General features: G+C 39.2%; 1 long non-coding RNA gene across 1 annotated transcript; it reads right to left on the bottom strand.

Moving 5' to 3' along the window:
- Positions 1-16,007: 16,007 nt before the first annotated feature.
- LOC125379336 lies at positions 16,008-17,335 on the bottom strand. Its single transcript, XR_007220695.1, has 2 exons — positions 16,479-17,335; positions 16,008-16,154 (listed from the first exon to the last, which is right to left on the bottom strand). It is a non-coding gene; the product is annotated as an uncharacterized LOC125379336 (long non-coding RNA).
- Positions 17,336-17,547: the final 212 nt, after the last annotated feature.

The raw sequence follows: 17,547 nt of genomic DNA, 5'->3' as shown, positions 1-17,547 counted from the left end.
CGTTTGATTGTCAAACCAATGATGTCATTGACAGGCATTGGCCTGGTAGGCCAAGAAAGACCTCCAACAGAGTCGCTATAAGGCTGAAATAATGCCAAGCGACGTTAAATTTTAACTCACTCACTCTAACAGAGAGGATAGCTGTCTTTTCAGTATAATCAGACGAAATCCATTTGCCACTCAAAACAGATTTAAGACTAGTGGATTACCCATCAGACTCTCGACAATGACCGTAAGGCGTCGCCTCCGAGCGGCTGGTTATAACGCCAGAAGACCAGTAAAACGTCCTCAACTGACTGAGAGGCACATTCGGAATCGTCTGATATGGTGTCGTGGCCGTAGTCAGTGGAACTTGGACAACTGGAGAAAGATCCATTTGTCTGACGAGTGTCGAATGCTGCAACGAACTGTTGATGGTCGATACGTGTTTGGAGGCAACGTAACAACTGTTTTGCACCAAGGAACATTCAGAAGACTATAGCATGTGGCAGGGGGTCTGTCATGAGATGGGGTTGTGTTTCCTTCGGCTGCAAACTTCCGCTGGTGACAATTCGTGGAAACCTGAATGGCCAACAATACCAAGATGCTGTTCTTCGTCCAGTGGTAGTCCCTCATTTTGACAACCATCCTCTTCAGACAAAATGTTTACATGGACGACAATGCTAGACCACACAGATCTCGGGCAGTTTGGGCTTATTTGCGTCAAGAAGCTATTGCCACTCTTCCTTGGCCGGCCTGTAGTCCGGATCTTAATCCGTTTGGGCATCTCTGTGACATTCATGGCCGGAAAATCAATGCATGACCACATCGCGAGAAAGAAGTCAGACAGTTTTCTGAACTCTCAGGGCTTGTATATATATATACCTTCATCTCTGCAAATCTTCAAGAAGTAAGTATTTTCTTGTTTGACTTAGAATTGCATTAATTAATAATTGTGAATGCATATATTTGTTTTTTGATCAGCTATGGAATTAAGTGTGTAGCCAACCACAATCTTTCGTGCCAGCATGGCGGGGACTTGGTAGCTGTCAGAACGTTCCTGTCTGCAGCTGGAGTCAACGTCAACTGTAGAGTGGAGGGGACACGATGCTGTGGAGTTCATGGTGAGTGAAGGAGCTGATGTGGTACTGAAGGTGTTGATGTGTTACTGAAGGGAGCTAATGTGTTACTTGCAACAGCAACAACATCCTTCACTTGACAAGCGAGAAGGAAGGAAGGAAATGTGGAGAATGCTCTTTGTCTACTCAAGGAACATGGGAGTCATGAACTGAAGTGTATGGATGTACACAAGTGATGACTTAGAATTACATTTATTAATAATTGTTACTGTAAACGCATAGATTTGTCTTTTGATCAGTTAATGCAGTAAGTGTGTAGCCAAACACAATCTCTTTCATGCCTGTATGGCGGAGACTTGGTAGCTGTCAGACTGATCCTGTCTGCAGCTAGGAGTCGACGTCGATTGTAGAGTGGAGGGGAAGGCACAAATGATGCTGCAGCATGGCAGGGACATAGGGATGTTGTGGAGTTCATGGTGAGTAAAGGAGCCGATATGTTGCTGGTAGTAGCAACACCCTTCACTTGACATGTGAACAGGAAGGAAATGTGCAGTTATCCTCCTCAAGAAACATGGCAGGCATGAACCGCATTGCATGGAGGTACACAAGTGATGGCGCTGCTTGTGAGAAGAGGAGCCAGTGCACCCTGGTGGATGTTGGCAGTCACAACATCCTTCACTCTGTAAAGGAGGAGATGTGGAGACGGTGAAGTTTGTCCCGTCTCTGAACATGGCAAAGATCAACACCAGAAATATGGAGGAGGTCACGACTTCAGGGACATGTAGTCGTGTCCAGTAGCAGTCAGTGAACTGAATGTTTTGGTGTTATGTCCTCCACGAAGACTACAGGCTTTGGAGTTTCTTGTTTCAGCGTCGTGTTTTCATAATTCAGGATTAGGGTGAGTGTTGGTTTTATTTGAAACACGTCATGGCTGTGCAGCATTGTAGCTCACCTCCGTCCGTGATATTCAACATTACTTCTGTCAGCAGGGCTCCTGATAATTTTCTGAGCCATTCAGCATTTTACACATTGGGTATTTATATATTTTTGGGTTATTCAATTTCTTTTAACTCCCTTGGGACTGTATTGGTTATACATAAAACAATAACAGCTATTTTTAAAATAATATTTAGACTGCTGTCTCAAATTGCAACTTGTGAGTTATTCACTGGAGCAGAATTATGTAGAATGGAGGTGATGCCTGCATCTGTTTATTAAGTGTTTAAAAGGTTACCTTCTTACGTTATTATAAGAGAGTGAGTGAGTTGGGTTTAACATGGCTTTTAACAGTTTTCCAGTTCTATCACGGCGTGTCCGCTTAATATGGGAGGAAAGCCAAATGTGATGCTGGTCTCAGACGTTTACCACTTCAGTGAAACCCACGAGCACGGGTATGGTGCTGACAAACCTAGAAACATAATCGGGGCGAACCGGGATTCGAACCCACAATCATAGATTTCTGGCGTGTCCAGGGGACGCAACTCTGCAAAGCGAATCGCGGCGCCTTATACGACTGGGCCACCCGTGACCCCCTATTAATATGCATACCTTCACTTTAAATTGTTATGATAAAACATCAACAATACACCATGACACATGCCAAAAACTTCAATTGTGTATTTAAGAATATATGTAAGCTTTACATTCATTCAAAGGTCACGAGTGATCACATAATTTTTTACATTTTAGGGTGACCTGTGAAGATTCCGGGGTAGAATAGGTCTTCAGCAATCCATACTTGCCGTTGCGACTAAGGGGATCGTGTGGTCAGGCTCGCTGACTTGGTTAATGCATGTCATCGAGCCCAATTGCGTAGATTGAAGCTGATGATTTCAGTCACTGGCTTGTCTGGTCCAGACTCGATTACTTACAGACCGCCGTCATATACATGTAGCTGAAATATTGCTGAGTGCCAACCAACCATCATTTTTTGGCAAATAATTTCCAAATGTCAGGTCAGGCCTTTCCATCATGGCCGATTGACTTGCCCCGTATGCAGCCACCATTGGGTCAGTGTCTAGATTGTCATTGCGAGGCCTCTTTCAGAGCTCTTATCAACTACATATTGCAAGGATTGAATGATCATCATATACAAATCAGATCAATAACATTTTCGTGATCATGTACATAAATGTGATTTTTCAAAGCATATTAAAAAAAAAATACATGTCGTCTGGTCTCTTCTCGCCCCGACACAGTGAACTGTTATTATGAGGTTCCCCAGCGCTCCGCATGACAATTCATGCTATTGGGAAAAGGTCAAGATCGATTTAATACATTGAATGAAGACTACCTCAACTCTCTTATTCCCACACAGGCCAATCCTTTGAAAACTCTCTCCTAACGGATCGCTATTTGAAGGAGAAGTACGTGTTCGGGCAACGATATATGGCTCTGTGTCTATAAATAACATGGTCACGCGAAACTCGATATGTTCCGCGAAGCATGGTGTATTTGCGAGAATGTGTTTTCAGTCAGAAACGGTTTTCATGGAAAACCGCGAACTTCTAACAATTGTATTTTCCTTTGTTGTTTGATCGGGGGCATTTGTGTCCCCCGGGACATGATGTTAATGTTTTTTCAGCTATGGATAGTCGAATGAAATCACAGAAATCTCGACTAGATGTTCGACCGTACGCATTTGTTGCTTTCATGGACCTATCGTTACATTATCATGAACACAAGACGCAAGTGTGCTAGGATATGTCCCCGTCACAGGTAAATCGATAATACACAAGTTGTTGATTCTAAAACATTCTATTCAACAGTAAAAGATTATATCCTTCAGACTCTTTAAGTGGGCCCCAGGCCATAAAAAACAAAAACACAAAACAACGCCCCAAACCAATACAACAGATAATAATTAAAAACGCCAACAATCTAGTGAGTGAGAGAGTGCGTGAGTTAAGTTTTAAGTCACATCGGCAATATTTCAGCCATATCGTGACTATCAAAGGTTTAAGATGATAAATACTTTGAAAACGTATAAAATCCTGCCAACGATGGGCAGTAAAATACCTAGACTTATCACAGAGAAATATTTAAAACTAGTATGGAGTCATAAAATTGATATTACGATACATACGTAAACTAGGTGAAGACATAGAAATAGTTTGGATCCCTGCTCACATTGGAGTGTTTGGCAACGAACACGCAGACAAAGCAGCCAAATCAGCACTAAAATTAGAAGTAAGCATCAACCTACCAATATAAAAAAACAGACTTACAAGTATCACAAAGGATAACATCTTCAAAAAGTGGCAAAATAACTATCAGAAATCTGATTGCAAACTAAAATACCTGCTACAAAAGCCACAAAAATCCACCATAAAACCAAAAAGATTGACAGAGTTATAACTAAACTACAAACAGGCCATACTAAGTTAAACTCCCACCAACACCAAATTAAAAAAACAGCAAACCGGTAAATGCCCCCACTGCAACTTAAAAGAAACGCCCGAACACGTAATACTATATTGCACACATTACCAGCAACACAAAACACTCCAATCCACACTAAATTGCAACAATCAAATGATACTAGCAACTGTACTGAACCCCCTAAATGACTTACTAACCTTTAAGAGCAAGGCATATATCTAATCAAAACAGGCCTACCTGGTCGCATTTAAAAATAAAAGTACAACAAACCAGCTGCCAATAAACCCTAAAATTCTAAACCTCTAAAAACACACTAACTCCTTTTAGTCTCCCTCTCCACCTTCTATGACATATTTCAAAATTCCAAAATTGTTCTCCAAATAAAGTAAGCAACCCTAAAGTAAGTAAGTAAGTAAGTAAGTAAGTAAGTTAGTAAGTCTTGCTTGACAATGGTATAAGGATCTATACCGAAACGTCGCTCTTCACAGTATTAAAGAAGTTGTTATCCATAGAATTGTGTCTGCCTTGTAATCCCAGATTAATTTCATTTATTTTTACCAAGGTAAAAAACAATAAGGTGTCATTTTCGCCAAGTAATAAATGTCATTTTCGCTTAAGACGAGGTTTTCGCCAAATGCGATCGGTGCCATTTCGCCTGATGACGTTTTGCTGAGGTGTCGTTTTAGTTATAACCTGCTTATTGAACATTATTATAAGTTTCAATTTATAATCATTTTAACCACTGGGATAAGTAAAAAATTAAATAAAAAACAAAAGTAAAGGTGCTTTTATAAACAAGCGCTTGTGATAAAATGTGCAGCCACAGGCAATATTTAGTAAACAAATAATCAAAACTGTCAACATTGCTGGGCTTATGCAACAACATAGCGTGTGGAGATGATACACCACTGAAAAGAGCATATATATGCACACCCAATGACCCCTGACAACAAATTACGTCACAGTATTATGTTACGTTTGTGGTATTGTATTCTAAAGGTAGGCCCAAGATTCTAGACAATCCAGTGATTGATATTATGAACAACAATTTACACATCAGATACAATGGTATGGCTGTTGGTTCCCGGCAAAAAATGGGATATATATATGAAATTTCTATAAAATTACTATTTATTTCCTACTTAATAAAATAAATATGAAATATATATAGTATACCCGTAGTCCAATGTCTTGACATTTTCGCCAGACATTGAGTTAATCTGAGTAGAGGTACTTAAAATCCCCAATTGAGTGGGTATGGTTTTACGCTGCGTTCAGCAATATTCCAGCAATACCAAGACAAGAACTTCACACATTGTACCCACGACAGGAATCGAACCTTGGTCTTCAGCTACCCCAAAATTCCCAACATGATAAAGTTGTCATCATGGTATTCTTCAACAAGTTCAAGTGAAAATGTCCATACCTTTCAAATGTCATATATTCCACTTCACTGTGTTCACTGTTGCAAAACTTCTGTGTCATATAATTTGTTCTTGATTCTTCACACCTGCAAAAGTAAGTTTAGTCTATTAATCATTCTCACAGATTGGTGAGTACCACAGATTGATTTGTCGTTACGGTATGAAATAAAAAAAATGAGTCACATTGGAGTAGATCTATCTAGTTAAAGGAATATAAGTAAGCAAACTTATTATACATTAAGCAAGATAGATAGGCTGCTTATCCTACAAAAATATAATCACACATTTACTAAAATATATAAAAGTGAATGAGTGGCTTACAGATGATAAATGACTTTAATACGTGAATAATATTATTCACATATCCCTTACCTGAATCAGAGACCATATAATAGTCTATGTAATATGGCCTCTGTCTGAATATGTCACGTCTTCAGCTCCCTGCATGACCTCAGCTGCAATCGCCAACTTTGACGAGGTTTTGACACATTCCTGCTGTAGGAATATTACGTATGCTGGGATATCCCTTGTCACACTGCCTTATCCAGGCATGGTAAGCAAACACATATTCCATACACGACGTACGCATACTTCCTGATACACAGTGTCGAAATCCCCGCTGCTCCCAATATGGCCCGCATGGCCAATAAACTGTAATCGGGAAACCTCGCCTCGTTCCGTAACTGCTGCAGAAATGACCGATCGCGTTCAGAGTCATTCGTGACCAACTCGTGATATTCCGTGACAAGCAAGTTTACCCATAAATCCCTGTTTGGCCGAGGGCGCCATTTTGGAACACAAATGTAAACAAACACTCAAACCTTGGGTAATCGATGTACACTGTGATGTTTGATTGCGATATGCTTACCTCGTGTATCCATTGTTCTCAATCACCTCTAACACGGAAATCCCGGTCTAAATCCATCTGAGCCATTCACAACGAGGACGTCAAGTATTTCGAAAACTCGATTGACAGCCGAAGGACGAGCAGCTTGCGGATGCCAGGTACGTAGCAGGGCTTCGAGACATAATGTTCCATGATTTCTATACAGAGATCTTATGGAATGGATTGATTTAGATATTTACCTGATCTCCATGTTACTACTGTAAACGTCAAGGGCCTTTAATTTTAGTTGTTTTCGTAAACCTTTTGTTATTATTATGATCAAGTGTTTGTTGTGACGTGGGATTTGGGCTTGCATAAGAGTTACAGGCGTAGGACATTTAAGGGTCGTGTCCTTATTCTCAACATAACGCTGGGATTTGATGATAAGGGTTAGTTACCAAGGGTATAAATCTGGCAAAGTACATGTCATACAAAACGTGGCCTTTTACTTCTAATCATGTGTTGCCACCTGAACCACCTGAAAGTGAGATATGGATTACAATGAATAATGGCAGCTTATCAATCTTTAACAAATTCACACTGAAACTCTAAAAGGATTAAGACAAGTTACTTGTTTTCTGTTTCAGCATGTTCAGGGTTGTGTGTGAGGGAGGGGGGGGGGAGAGAGTCACATACATCCTCAGGGGAGTACTGAGCGAGTATTTTTGTGTGTGATTATTACAAACTACATATATTCATCATGGTATATTTCCATGCAATGTGAAACATCACACTCACAATATTCCAGCTCTATGATGGCGGCCTGTGAAAAATTGAACATGGACCAGACAATCTATTGAGTGTTATTATCAGCAAAGATCCATCCAGGGCTATCCCCATTAATTCGGCTGTGAAAATTAATTGATTATTTGGGAGCCTATATGATTGTGTTTCTTTTGGGGGTTTGTGGATATGGATGCCGATCGCGAATCATATGCGTTTTGAGCCTGTGTCAAAGGGCCCGTCTGTGTAATTTGACACCAATTTGGCAATTATTCTTGAATGCATGCTAGTGTGGTGGATTAGCGGTATTTGGATCAGTTTCTTTATTTAGTCTGGTGGAGTGGTGGAGAGAGATTTGTCGATTTTGGGGGTTTGGAGTTTGGGTGTGAAGGTATTAATTTTTTGGGGGGGCTGTGTTTAACAGTAAATTATTTAGGTTGTGTGTATTTAGGTAATTTATTATGCTTTGAGAGATTGGTGTTAATTGAGGGGGTTGGCGAGCTAAGTCGTCACTACTCAATTAAGTACTTAACAGACAATTGCAAGTGCTAATACCAACCTAACACTAATTGCCCTGTTAATCCCTAGTCCACAATGAATTGACATTGAGCTTATTTTGCTCATTAGTTCTTTTTAGAGTAGCAAGGTAATAAACATCAAAGGTGGGGCAGGCTTTGATCAATGTTCTCTAGAAGAGATGATGTCACTTGTTCTGTATTTATTTAGGATTAGCTACATCCCAAGGCAGCCCTTGAGATTATCAGACAGTTTGGCTGGACACAAACTGATGTCTCCCTTGTAGCTCACTTTGTGTCATGACCTGTGTGATTGAAAGTTTTGATTATTATGAATAGTTCAGTTTTTAAGTATAAGAACCTTAGTTTTGCATTGTCTTGTTTACCCTTCCTTTTTATGTTATGCAAACATTCAAGCAAAATTCAGGTGAACCTTGTGGCGCTTAAGGTATTGTTTTAGAAGACCGGATACATTATATTTATTTACTGAACACTTTTCTGTTTGCAATGGCTTACTTACATGTTCAAAGATTGGTTTAAATATCAGTTGCAAGATAAATTGTCAACACCTCACTGTTCGAGGAACAACTTTTTACATTTGTAAAGATGTTATGTATTGTTTCAGGTAATCTGACACCAGCTACATTTAAGAAGATCTTGCTCAGACATGTCAGACAAGGGACTCGCCGGATGATGAACAATCCTCCGGAGAACAACCGATAGATTCACCTCAGAAAGTGAAATTCTGAATGAATAATGCCACATCAGTGTGATTGTGGATGGTTTTATTACTACACTAATCAAGTCTGAATGAATTTATACCAGAGCAACGTGACTATGTCCAGGCTGTGTACACCGACGCTGACTATACAAATCGGAATGACTTTTGTGGTTTAGATTTGACTAATTTGTTTATTTAGAAAATGGCATTGAAGCGTCTGTTCTGTAAGACCTTGCAAACACCACTGGGTACTTTATGCTAGTTCCTCTTCTTGCTTGATCAACTTTCAATTTGTGATATGTACCAATGAAATGTCACATAATCAATAAATATGATTTTTTTTCCCCAAAACATTATTTGTTTTGCTTCATTAGCATAAAGAAATATAATACTGTTCAGCCATAAGGTGCTGAACATATATAAAATATACTAATGCCCTGAATGTTTTCATACTATAAATACAGCTCACTAAACAAAGGTTGTACTGCCACGTTAGTAGACAAATGACAGTGATATTTTTTTCTGTACTTTATTTAGGTGTTTTCTATGGATGCCATTAGTCTTATGCACCAATTTCGGCCAATTGTATTCTGTTTCGTACTCCCATGAAACTACTCTGTCCAGATATAACAAGTACTGATACCATTCCAAACTAATCTTTTAATCTCACCAGGACCAAATCTCAAAGCACATAGTCAATGGCTTTCCATTTTTTCTGGGTGGGAATGGTTCTATGCCACTTGTATTCTGTTTCGTACTCCCATGAAACTACTCTGTCCAGATATAACAAGTACTGATACCATTCCAAACTTATCTTTTAATCTCACCAGGACCAAATCCCAAAGCACATAGTCAATGGCTTTCAAAGTTTTCTGGGTGGGAATGGTTCTATGCCACTTTTAAGCAATATTGCAACAATATCACGGTGGGTGACACCAGCAATAAGCTTCACACATTTGTACCCACGTCACGAATCGAACTTACGAAAAATGTATGCCCACAGATTTCAGTTTTAGGAGGATATTTACAACTAAAACAACACATAATATTACAACAGCTTTCTGATATGCACAGGTTAACATTAATAACCAGAAACAAGACATGAAGAAAATTTGCATCCGGATACCTTCCGGATACCTTCCAGATACCTTCAGCAACCTTCAAATTTCTTGGTTATTTCCAGGTAATTTTTTTATGTGTTTCACACTTAAGTGAAAAAATGCACCCCCAAATTTTGACATTTATTTTGAAGGTATCCTGGCTGGATCAAAAATGGGAAGGTTTCCGGATGCCGGAAACCTACACTTTTTCCCTGTGATTGCACGGCTGGCTAGCCTTCCTCTTGAACCCAAGGCACACATACTCTTTGATAAGTTTAGGAACCATGTACAATCCTTCACCGGATTGCAGGAAATGTGCGATTGTATCGCGGTAAATAAAAATTGGATTAAAAATTCTACGGTACAATAAGGACAAAAAGAGAAATTTTATTGTAGTTACGCAGTCCCAATGGCAGCTTGAGTTGCAAGACTTTGTCAACAATCCTACATCGAACGAGTTGAACGTTAAGGAATGTTTGTGTCCGGTTTTCGATCATTTTATCAGTCCGGTCCTACACGTTATTTCCCATAGATTTTGTGTGATCTTGTAGGCCTAGGTCCCCTATGTTTCTTTCAATGTTGCACATGTTAATGTTAATTAATTAAATTTGGTGATAGGTAATCATCTTCGCTACAAGCAAATAATTTTCATTTTCTGATCTGAAATGAAAAAACATAACTAAAACAGCTTTTTAATTCTTATCCACAGTCTTTACATGCTTACAATGTAGGGAGTGAGGTTTTGCAATATTATATGTACCTTGACAAGGCTCCCCTAAAGACTTTTCAAAATAAAAATTGTTTATCTATGTCAGTTCTCAGCTGGTTCTGCATAGTGTCTGTCAAATTCAACCTTTTTGTCCAGGAGAAAAGTTTAGAAATATTCTAACCAGTCGTGTTTCATGTAGCGAATTCTAACAAAGGTTTGAACAAATATGCGATCCAAAACGTTTTGGTGTAGTATATGATGCAGATCTGAATACAATAAAACGGAATATTGACAATACTAGCAGACAATTAATGTTGTCACTGGATAGATTATACCAAATGGGAAAGAAGAATTATTGATTATAAACACATCCAGAGTACAAATCTGAGAAAACAGGCATGCCTTTAATAAAGTTATTGCCAACCTGGGCATAATTGAAGGGAAAATTTCTAATGTATCAAAATTGGACAAACGAATCTTGAAATTAGAATGCGCAAAAAAAACATTTACAAATTAAATCAGTAATTGAGGAATTTAGACAAATGTTACTAACCTTGATATCATTCATCATTGTATGTTGTGTAACGCCGCAATCTAAATGATGTAAGAACCCATTTGCCTACAAAGTTTTAAGTTTGCTGGCAAGCCAGGGGACAATTTATTGGTATATTTAAGAAAAAGGAAGATAGGGTCAAGCAGACGTCAAACAGAAGTAATGCCAAATGCTATATATAACAGCTGGCGGCTGGATAGTTACTACAGATATGAGACCCGTGAAGATCCGGGTGTGGATCTAATGAAGTGTGGGATACTACAGGCTGACGAAGAGGTATGGTATTCGATATTTGGCAGCTGGTCAGTGATTTGAGTGGTTAAAGTTAAAATACTTTCTGTAAGTAAGGACTTGACCTTTGGACAGTGACTAGGCAGGTTGACTCTCTGACGCATCTGGGATGACATGTCTGTCTCATTATCATAATCATGATTGTATAGATGCTGTATGAACTATTATATCATAAATAAAGTGTTGTGTACCCACTGATGGACTCCTGTGTTTGAAGAACAAAAGATATCCCAACATCACAGCCAAGAATACTATAAACAGTGACAAGACGGTTTAGTGGGATTAAGTTTTCTTATTATGGTAATGACACTATGCATAGTTATATACGAGAGACTAATGAAACCCTGGCTAGCCAAATGGAAAAGGGATTGGAGCACTGACTTGGAGATGGTGTCATTTGATACAGAAGGCGCGCGCTCACAGCGGAACACTACCTACCCTCTGGCCCTCATATGACCACGGCAAACAGGGGCCATCGAGAAGATGAACCAACTGGTGTGCGAAATCTATATCCAAAACTGACCCAGGGTGTGGCCGACCAAACAGGAAATTCACGGACCAAGTCAACGTCTATGTGAGAGTTGTGTACCATTCACAGTGATTTGTGTGTTGTGGGCCAGCCAACAAGGTTGCCATGAGAACAAAGGACATACATGTACCCCTAAATGTGTGTGGGCATGGTGCCATTATGCTTAATGCACATGGACAGTTCATTAATATGGTGCATCTGAAAATTCATGATTAACCACAAGAATGTAGTACAATTGAAAATTTGTGGTGTCACGATTCTCACAAGAAAAGGGCGAATGTAACACTATAAATCCGAAGTGATGCAGGTCTCTAGCGTTTACCACTTCCGTGAAACCCACGAGGGTCGAAGAAACGTGAGCAGTTAGGAACCGGTAAGACCAATTGCAAGCCAATTAACCTATAAGGATCTGTGTTTTCCAAGATATATATGTCCACTGGAATTAGTGAGATTTCCGACAGGAATGACCTTATCAACATTTAAAATATCAACATAATTACTGTGCCATGTATGACCCTGATCTGTGTCCATCTACCTATATGTATACATATGTCAAGCATGTATTAAGGGTGAAGGTAGGTCGTCATGAAATATTCGCCTCGACTCAACACTGTACGGAATAGGATCATATTGACATCTTTCCCTCCTACTTAGCAAAATAACCTGCGGGGGATACACTACCGTTGACCTGGCTAGAGCAGGCATGTTAGCCACGGAGGGATGTCTAAATAAGGGGTGAGAGAAGTCAGTCATTTTCTTAGAACTCAAGGATATTCTTCGAATACAAGTCCAAAAAGGAGATACCCTCATGGTCACTGCATTGATAACATGGGGGACTGCAGACGAGGTGCTACTGGTCTGTAGGTATAACCTTATTAGGACAACGGTCAGGAATGTAAGATATGTTGGGAAAATGTATATATGATTGTGAACCGCTGAGCGGGGCAGTCGAGGCTGAGAGTCAGAGCTACACGTTGTAACTGTGTCTCAATAAACCCTCAGACGGACTTGTGTCGTATATAGAAGGAGTCAAGAAGAAGCATCCCTTCGAATACAAACCTTCTACGGCAGATATATTGGTGGAGAAAAGATAACTGTACCTCCAAGCGGTAAGAACACTGAGGTTTGTGTACCTGTAATCTTCATTAATTTCGTTTGGGGTCCACAACAGCACTAAAATTCCATCCGACTGTCTGTAAACACCATTCTAGAGCACCAACAACTTATGTTTTGGTACAAACAATACCAGTGCTCAATAAGTCAAGAACTTGTGTAACAAATAACTGGACCTGAACCCTTACAGCCCTCATTATACTTATACAGTGTGTTTCAGCAGTGTCAGAAAAAAATCTTTCATAGCACTGACGACCTTTGACGGTCCAATCACAAGAAGTCCACTCCAGCCAACTACGCTGATGATGACCATCAAGATATCTTCCCACTTTATCTAACTGGAATGGCGGCCGAATGGTACGAAGGTACAAAGAACATCGCATCAATGTCCTGGCCAGAATTACGAACCACCTTCCTACGGCGGTATTCCTCGTCCTCAATGAGCCTCATTACTTGCCAAAATACTCTTCTGGATCGTAAACAAAAGGCTGGTCAACCATTTTCCACCTTCTTACAATCGATTCATGAAGCCGAACTTCTCCATAGAAATGATGATCCTTATACCAAGGATCTTATAATACCTTGCCCCATATTCGTCAGTTTATTCTTACCCATCCCCATAACTCACTAGAGCAGGTAATTGACAGTGCAAAGATATCTGATGCAACGTCAAGGTTATCAGATTCCGAATGACCTTACTGCTTAGGTAAATGCACTCCACTCACCGCACATCAATGTAGTGAACTCTGGCTATCACTCCCAGCCATATGGCCAACGCATAGATCATAATACTGCTTCTCACCCCCTATACTACATAGGTCAAGGTAATCATTTTCAACTTCGTTTCGACCAAGTCCAATAACTCACAGAACCTCACGTCAACTACCAGTATTCCAAGGTGCCACTGCACAGAATCCCTATTCAAAACATTTCCGTGGCTATTTTCATTCATCGCCACAGGAATGTAAGGTCTAATATCTCCGTTGTTATAAATGTAACAAACAAGGTCACCACATCCCCCTCAGCAAAATACCCTGAGGGAGGATACACCTTTGAACTACTGTTGACCTACTGTTAGCCACGGAAGCATGTCTAAATAAGGGGTGAGAGAAGTCAGGGATATTCTTAGAACTCAGCGATATTCTTAAACATACTTAAACAGTGTGTTGTAGCAGTGTCAGTAAAAATCTTTCATAGCACGACCTCATTGTGCTCATAAGATCTCCACTCCAGCAGTGACCATCTCATTGTACTCACCATTGACACTCCAGCTCAAGTCCTCCTTCCCGTGTCACTAGTGACTATCTCCCTGCTATCAATATGGTCGTCCAGCCTCAGGTCTACCACTGCAAAATCTGTTTGTCACCAACGACAGTGCAACCGCCAAGGCTTCTGTTCAGTGACAGTATCAAGAACCATGAACTATGTAAACTACCAGAACTGCTCCAGATCGCATTCTCCATTTTGGTGAGCAACTTGTTTTTGTTCTCCCTTAGACTCAGTTATTTTAACTATATTTTTGTTATTAATTTTCTGAATATTTATACTTTGTCTGTCTACAAACTTAAACCCTTTAACGCTGACGACCGCCTGCCACTGCTCGTTCCCGAAATTTTTCTGAAATTCAGTATCAGAGTACATCTGTAGCGAGTCACATCCCTCCTATCAATCCTCCCGACATGTAAATCGTTCTTCCCCCTCCCAGGACCCCTTTCTCTCCAAATTGGGCCACATTCGATGAAACTGGGCCTACCACACCCCCTTCACAGTAGCTAAGTCTATTCTCCAAGCCTCACCCCTAGTGAGTGAGTGAGTGAGTGAGTTGAAATTTAACGTCGCATCGGCATTATTTCAGCCATATAGCGACGAGACCAAGCTAATATATACACAATTAAGTTATTTATGCAATGTCATATTTAAAAACAAGTGATGAAAGATATGAGCATAACAATATCATTAATAGTTTAAAACACGGGCTATAGGCCACCAGTAACCAAAGCTAGGCCACCTCGCTGTGGATCATGGATATACACCCAGCAAACAATTCTACGTTGTGACAACGTTGTGACAACGTTGACTTTTCGTTGCTACAACGTTGTGATGTTACGTTGTCACAACGTAAATCTGTAGACTCCCAGATTGGTTGCTACAACGTTGTGCGTAAACCAAAATACAACCAAATCAAGACGTTGTCACAACGTCCATTTTTTACGTTGCTACAACGTTTAACCAAAACGTCGCGACAACGTACCCAGCCAACAATTCTACGTTGTTACAACGTTGTGACAACGTTTACTTTTCGTTGCTACAACGTTGTGATGTTACGTTGTCACAACGTAATTCTGTAGACTCCCAGATTGGTTGCTACAACGTTGTGCGTAAAACCAAAATACAACCAAATCAAGACGTTGTCACAACGTCCATTTTTCACGTCGCGACAACGTAGGTATCGCATACTGTTTACATATGGCGACACTACAGGCATTGCAGCACGTTGTTGCAATGTCCATGTAGATTAACGCCTGTTTTATTCCTCAATACCTCCCAGGCAGCCTGAAAAGTTTGTACCAATCTAGTTAAGACGTCAGGTACAAAGAAATACATTCTGCAAACTGAATTCACTTTAACCCTATCCATGAAACAGCAAGTCAATGAAATGCACTCTCTTTTGGCAGAGTTTGAAATACGGCCAAGATATAAATCTAAATGTTTTAAATTACATGTACAATTTGGTAATATAATATTCATTTTCCAAAACAATTTTCAAGGCTATGTGCAAATTGTTCACAAATGTTTCAACACAATTAAAAGATATTGGATTTTCCCACGAATTTGCAAATTAAAAACAATCAAACAATAAGCCCTGCACAAATTGAAACATTTAAATTTTCTTGTCCTTACCTCATACATTCAGCATTGAGAGCAACACTGTGACAAACAGAATAGTCTATGCATCTGATGTCCTAAGATCCATTAGGTAAACGAAATGACAATAGAATTCTGGTTGAGGTGACCTTTATTTATTTGTTAAATGACAAGTCAGAACATGGGCTGGGGAGCTGAGTTGCTGGGGAGCCTTTTCAGTCCTCAAATGAAAAGTCACAGGGATGATCTTCAACTGTATCCTCAGTCTCTCCTTATGCCTTGGTAACTGAATAAAAAATGACACAAATGTTATAAAATGGCAAGGCAAGGGACATATTTCTGACATAACAAAATAACGGTTGCATTCCCCAAAATAATGTTTTGATGTCTGATGTCAGTCTTTAAACTGTTAAAAACTGCTGAAAGTGCGAAGGCGCTGACACTAATACCATGATGCTCTTGGATCATACATAAGCAGAAAAGCTTTTAGCACTGAATCATTGGTGTAACTGTATACCCCCGCCCTTTTAGATTGTGGGTATAATTAAATAAGAATCATCTAAATTTTAATTCTTGAAGATGTTTGTATATATTATTGAATCAGACATACCTTTCTGTCAGTGATATGTACTTTAAACAAATACGCTCCCACAATACTGTTTTCTCCACCTGAAAGAAAAACAGAAACCACAAAGTATCACATTCTTAAATAAACCAGTACTGTATAGATAAATCACATTTACTTAGACTAATAGAGTATGATGTAACTGTGATGTAATATTGGCAAATAGTTTTATCAGTCAACAGATCAACTGTAGTTTTTCAAAAGCAGTAACTTTACCTTTCTGCTGTACACTCAAACTAGTGATTCAAGTGAATATCATGGCCAAGTTTCTAAAACCTTATTTGAAAAATATGTACATAAATGAAAAATATATATTGCCAAATAAAATAAATAGTTCCCATATTTGAAGCAAGAATGTTGAATATGAATTATGAATTGGCCCACCAATAAGTGATAAAAGTGTTAACACTTTGGGGTATTTATCCTAATTAAAACTGTGATTTTTTTTAATACTTAGATCTACCTTAATATTTTCCATATTAATATGCCAGGATAGTTATATATGTTCTAACATTTACAAAGATTAGAAACGTGGGGAAATAAACAAAATGCAATAGCTTATACAATACCAGACGAAGTTGAAACAGCTCTAAATATTTATTGAAATTTATTTGTCACTACGTTTATTAACATAGATCTAATACAGTTAAATATCGTTAAATATAATTCTGTATTATGGTAGCCTACGTGGCAACATATGCAGATGGAAAACCGAAAGAATATGGTTGCTATCAATTCCATTGTATTTTTCATTGGTGCACATTGGCTACACCTATCTCACTTTAATAATCAACAAACGATGACCAACTCACTGACAGTATATGGTGATATTTAACTTTTGACTATCGGCTAGCTTATCATCACCAGAGAGGACAATACCGCAAACACCCCGTTATAGCGCGCGACGAGAGACTCGTTTTACTTTTGTTTGCTCGTTTTCATTAGAAAGGAGTCGGACATAGATCTAGTTATCGGAAAATGATGAATTGATTCTTTTTTCGGAAATAATAAAAATACACATGATAAGCACCTTGCTATGATAAACTTTATAGAC

This window comes from Haliotis rufescens, unplaced genomic scaffold (assembly GCF_023055435.1).
Source record: "Haliotis rufescens isolate VD_foot unplaced genomic scaffold, xgHalRufe1.0.p SCAF_14, whole genome shotgun sequence".
Lineage (NCBI taxonomy): Eukaryota > Metazoa > Mollusca > Gastropoda > Lepetellida > Haliotidae > Haliotis > Haliotis rufescens.
The sequence above is the reverse complement of the archived record's forward strand: the minus strand, read 5'-3'. Positions and strand labels throughout refer to the sequence as shown.